We start from the raw sequence: 6429 nt of genomic DNA, 5'->3' as shown, positions 1-6429 counted from the left end.
TAAAGAAAAAAAATACTTTTTAAAATACCAGAATATGTGATTTATTGAAAAACAAAACCTTCTATGATCTGGAATCAGTTTAGGCTTATTACTCAGTGGTAGCAAAAGAAACACACACCAAGGGGAACTGTGGGGGCATCTCAATCAGTGGATGTTAGAAAGGATGCCTTATATAATGGGGGCCTGTGTTATGTGGTTTGGAGGACAGTTTAAGGAAGGGAGGCTCTGCTCTGCATTGGATGCTGCCAGGAAGCAGGGTATCTCAATAAACCTTGTCTAGAAGAAGGAAAGATGACAGAAAGGCTACAGCTGTAATTGGTAAAGAAATAGCAGTCTCCCATGTTAGCCACCGTAGGAGGATGTTTGGTATTCTTATGGTTTGCACAGTGGTTTAGCTCATGCCTAGACAAACACAGTAGGCATAATAGATTTGATTTATTACAGTTTGTTTCAGGTTTCAGGTCATGATGACATTATTACATTTCCAAAGAGATATTTTCTATTATTCCCCTTCAAACTATTTGTGATTTATCTTGTACAAGTCTTGTTTGTTTCATCCACTGCCTATCAATAATACCCTTGGTTAAAGCATTTAGTAGTTTTATTAAAATTAAGATTTTCAATATTTACAGGAATAAGTGCATTGAATTAGTATTGTTTTATATGTAGGTTTTATACAGTGGTCCTAAAATGAGCTTTTTAAGCATTTTATCATGTAAAAGAGATTTATTAGTCCACATCTCAATAAACACTAAATCAATGTATAAGTCCCATATAGAGCTTTAGGACTGATCATTTCAATTTTCTTAAGAGCAGTCTTTAAGTGGCACAAATGACTTTATTCACAAGTCTTTCCCCTGCCCCCAATTTTATCTAATTATAGAAGATTTAATCATATTGATCACGGAAATGGCAGAAAATAAGACTAAACTAGCCCTGTAGGTGGCAGTCAACCTCTGAATAATGAATTAAAATTTTCTGCTTGTTAACAGTTGATTGCTATCTTTGGAAGGTACTCTTTGAGTTTTAAATGGCCAACATACTTTACAATTCTCATTATTTTGCAGTATGTCTGAATTATTAAATCACAATAATTTCAGGGGAACTGTATAAGACCTCTGGAAAACCAACAATACTGAGAAGAATGACATGTAATAGGATAGTACTTCTAAAGCAATTGGATTAACAATATGTTTGTTACATTCTGATTTATGAGTTATCATGAGCATTTAAAGTAATGCAATAAATAAAATAGAAAAATAATCTATTTTACTATTTACCCAGTAAAGAATATATTAAAATGTCTTGTCTTTTCATAGCAGTAAGTATAAGTAGCCCCTTAGAATGTTGCTTTAGAGAGACATTGACTGAACTTTCATCCTTATGTGTTTGTAAGAGGATAGTTACTGCTTTAAGATACTCAGAGTGAGGGGCGCCTCAGTGGCTCAGTCGGTGGTTAGGCAACCGACTCTTGATTTCGGCTCAGGTCATGATCTCATGGTGGTGGGATCAAGCCCCGTGTCAGGGTCTGCGCTCAGCGGGGAGTCTGCTTGAGATTCTCTCCCTCTGCCCCCCTCCCCTCTCTCTCTCTCTCTAATAAAAATAAGTAAAATATTTTTAAAAAACATGCTCAGAGGCTGCCTGGGTGGCTCAGTCGGTTAAGCGTCTGCCTTCCGCTCAGGTCATGATCCCAGGACCCTGGGATTGAGTCCCATGTTGGGCTTCCTGCTCAGCAGGGAGTCTGCTTCTCCCTCTGCCCCTCTCCCCCACTCGTGCTCTCTCTCTCTCTCTCACACACACTCTCTCTCAAATAAATAAAATCTTAAAAAAAAAAAGATACTCAGAGTGATATGCCTATTTTCTTCCAATATTCATATCTTCAAGCAAAGATTATACAATTTGCATTTGAAAGTGCATTGTTAACTTGGTACATGTTGCATATTACATGATAAATGTCGTTCAAAGGAGGAAATTAATTATTGAAACTACATAGACAAAATCTACTTAATTTCTCAAAAAAATTCAAAACATTCGACAATGTAAATGACATGAGCATCAACCAATCAAAAGTGATACTGGCTAAAAACAACTTGCAGGGGCACATTGGTGTGCACCAGCCTACCATCACCCAGGTATTATTATATCTTTTGGAGATGCTGAAAATAAGACTGCCTGTTTGCAGAATAACCATAAAATCAGAATCTAGGCTGGTCTGACTTTCCTCCTATATCTTTCTGTGAAATTTAGAGGTGTCCATATGTGCCACAGTGGATTTTGTTGTTGTGATTGCAAAAGTAGCATTAAATTAACCAAAGGACTTTATATAGACAAATCAAATGACTAGTTCTAATCTCTGATGTCCCTAGTCCATTCTCTTCAGATCCATTTGAGACAACTTCTGAAATCATAGGGCATTATAATTTCATAGTTCAGAATCCAGTGTTTTTTTTTATCAAAGCAGTTTTATTTGTTTTTTTTTAAGATTTTATTTATTTATTTGAGAGAGAGAGAATGAGAGACAGATAGCAAGAGAGGGAAGAGGGTCAGAGGGAGAAGCAGACCCCCTGCTGAGCAGGGAGCCCGATGTGGGACTCGATCCCAGGGCTCCAGGATCATGACCTGAGCCAAAGGCAGTCGCTTAGCCAACTGAGCCACCCAGGTGCCCCAGAATCCAGTGTTCTATTTAGAGATATTATGTTGGCTTCTGTTCTCAGATAAAAATTCTTAAAATGCAAATGTTATTTGCCCCTGTGATGTAAGGATTGTGAAGCAGCTGCTGAAAAGTCTTAGAATTTCAGAAAAGAGAAGCATGAACTAGATTTATTTTGGTATGGATAGTAATAACATTAATAAAAGTATGACGGAGTGATCCAGTTTAGGTGGTGGTCCTAGTGAGGAAGTGAGTGCGTTATTATTACTACAATGAGGTATGTGTCAAGAGACTGTGTGAGCAGCTTACCTCATGTGCGTTGGCTACTTATTTTCTAACTGAATTTCATTTTTAGCAAGAGTGTTAATGTGCAGCTATAATAACACATTTGCAGCCTTCCTTGGAGCTAATTGGGGCCTTCTGTCCCTTCAAAATAGAAAAAGAATAATTCTGCCTAGCTCTGGACTTTATCTAATATTTATTGAATCTCTAATATGTGCTAGTCATTACATATCTAGAACATGGTGCGCCAACCTTGATTTTAAAGATGTGAATAAATTCCCATTGATTTTCAAGAAGATTTTATACTTTTAAGAGATAGATGAGAACGTAAGAAAATCCATCTAGAGGTGTCATAAGTCACATTTTTGAGATTTAACTCTTAGTGCTTCAATAATTCCTCATTTTAATGATTGTATACCAGTAAATATCTATTCTGGGAAAGATAATTACAACCTGATCCCTCTTATTGATGTTACTTCTGTAGATCTCTAGGGGAAAATGATAATTTAGAACTTGTAGGTTTTTTAAATGTATGCACTAATACTTGTCTACATGTATGTACCAGCCTGGTTGTTTGTTTTTTTAACTTCCAGTATCTACAATACATGGATGAGATGAGGTACAGAAAGTGAGCTTTTTATACATGCTCCTTATATTCTCCCCATATTTCCTATTCTCTTGTAAACAGAGATTCTGTTGTTGTGTTTTGTTTAATGGTAAAGAGATACTAAGTGATCTGCTGGGTAAAATCCCTTTAGAAAATTGAAGGCCCATTTTCCTTTTTTAAAGCTGAATAATCTCCTTAGGTTTAGCCATCTTAGAAGGTGTGATTTTATGCTATTTAAATTGTTGATCTTCTTCAAATTCTTCATCAACTTCTTCAATTTTAGCTGTCAGAAATAAACGTTTATCATTTGTCCATTAAAAAAAAAGATATTGCAAAATAATCCTGCTTCCTTAGTGGAAATTTTCTGGTACGACACATACACACCACATCAAAAATAAAATGCAATATTTTTACATTAACCAAGAAGTCCTTTCCTAAAATAATATTATGACCTTTTCTAGTCTATAAACACTTTTATAAGCCACCATAAAAATCTAAAAAAAATAATACTTCGATGTTTTTTTTTCTTTTAGTAAATTGGAATATATCTAGAAAGTAATATAGATTTAAATTTAGCTTTTTTAGGTTTAATACACCTTCTTTCCTTAAACTTCTGCTTCTACCCTTTCAACTGTATTAGTTTTCTTTTCTTAGCTATTACTCTTTCTAAAACTGTAGGTTCAGAAGAATCTCAAATAACGTACATGGGAAAATACTTAACGTTTCTAGGCACAAATTTCTTTATCTGGAAAAATAAGGAGTAGGATTCGATGAGTTCTCAGACTCCTTCCAGCTTTAGGTTAGAAAGTGTCAAAAGTTAAGGAAACACATTTTGTTTTTTCTGATATATTGAATTTATATTTCTCTTTTTTGTCTTTCAAAGTTGCATCACATTTATTTCTTTGGCTTTTTAGTCCTTCCTTTGTAGACCTCCTCACCAGTCTTTTCTAACTTAGAGGGATTTCCATTTGTATTTCTGCTCCTTCTGTAGTTCTTATATTCATTGTAACCCTGATACCTTATTAAGAGGATGATGGCTTTGGGTATGGCCCCAGGGCTGTGGTGAGGTAAAATCAGAGGGTCTCCCTTGAAAGAATTGGGAGGTTACATTTGATTTCAGGGCGGCAATGATTTTGCCAGAGGGAAGGAGTCATTCTACTTTGGCAGGTTTTTTTTTTTTTTTTTTTTTAATATTTTTACTTTTGCATCTTTTACCCTTGGAATCTAGTGCCTGAACCTACAAGTCTGCTAAATCCTTCATGACTTTTTATCACACTACAGACAGCATCTTTTCAAATGCAAGGTCAGGGTGTAAGTCTCTTTTGATAGCACGGTTGAAAAATGAGAAGTGCTGCTTATTTCAGATAAAACCTCTTTTTACCTTTCCATAAAAGCTTTATTCTTTCCACACATAATATCTGATTTTAACATTTCAGTAAAAAATAGAATAACACTGAGAATATGGAGTAATAATGTTTGTGATTATTGAAGTCACAGAAATACATGACTGGAGGGTACATATATAGGTCATTTATTTTCCCCCTCCATCGTCAAATAAATTTGCTGTTAAATCAGCCAGGGAAATGGGTCTGAAATCTTTATGCTGCTCTGTAGCATCCAAAATCTAATGCTTCTTTTTCAACACACAACATTGTTAAGTGATTGATTTAGAAGTTTAATTATACTGAAGTCATTGGAACTTCAGCATACAGAAGTTTTGTTTTTTTTTTCTTAAAGACTGAGAAATATTAACTGGACATGACTCCTTAACACATTCAAATTGTAATTTCTTTCATGCTTTGATGACAAATGGAGATATTTGCACTTTTTTTTTGAATCTTCCTCTCTTCACGTTTTATTAACATCTAAGTATGAATTCCCAACTGGTAAGTCAGTCAGACTCATAGTTAAAGGCTTAGACAAAATTTGATTTCATTTTTGAAGGTTGGGGAAGTATAAAAGTGGTGAAGAGTTATTTCTTCTTCTCTTAATTGGTTTAAAAATAAATAATATAAAACATATGTATATAATTGTATCATTTAGTCTATAACATATAGAAATGCTATTTACACAAGGAAGTGAATAAAGGCAAAGTTGTACTGGACTAAGGAAAGGATCCCAGGTTGCAACTTGAAACCACAGGGACAAAGAAACCAGAAATGGTATATAGGAAGATATAAATACATATACTATACTATAAATACTATAAATATATACTTGCTCTCTTTTCTTCCCTTGACTTCTTTAAAATAAATGAAATTACATAAAGTAATACAACAATGTATGGGTGGGTTTGTATCATATGTAGGTATAATATGTATAACAATAATACCACAAAAAGGGGGAAAAGACATCAATCTATATAGGAATAATGTTTCTATAGCTCAATGGAATTAATCTAATATAAATCTAAAGTAGATTCTAGTAGGTTAAGATGTATTTAAAAATGCTTAGAGCAACCACTGAGGAAATAATTTTTTTAAAGTAGAAAAATCATTAAAGAAATTAAAGTCTTATACTGAAGTACTCATTTAATGAAAAAATATTCACTTAAAGGAGGAATACAAATACAAAAAGTATTGCTATAGATAGAAAGGGATAGTTTATGATGATAATAAGGTCAATTAATCAGAGAGACAAAACACTTAAAAACATGTACACATCTAAAAACAAAGCTTGAAAACATATAAAGCAAAAACTGACAGTAACAAAGGGAGAAATAGAAATTCAACAATATCCCACTTTTAATAATGGAGACAACAACTAGGCAGAAGATCAACAAGAAAATAGAACACTTGCACAACTATAAACAAATCAGACCTAACAGACAACTGTGACACTCTACCCAACAATAGGAGGATATTTTTTTCAAGTGCACATGGAACATTCT

The sequence above is a fragment of the Leptonychotes weddellii genome, chromosome 2, assembly GCF_054177405.1.
Source record: "Leptonychotes weddellii isolate Sample4059 chromosome 2, ASM5417740v2, whole genome shotgun sequence".
NCBI lineage: Eukaryota > Metazoa > Chordata > Mammalia > Carnivora > Phocidae > Leptonychotes > Leptonychotes weddellii.
The sequence above is the reverse complement of the archived record's forward strand: the minus strand, read 5'-3'. Positions refer to the sequence as shown.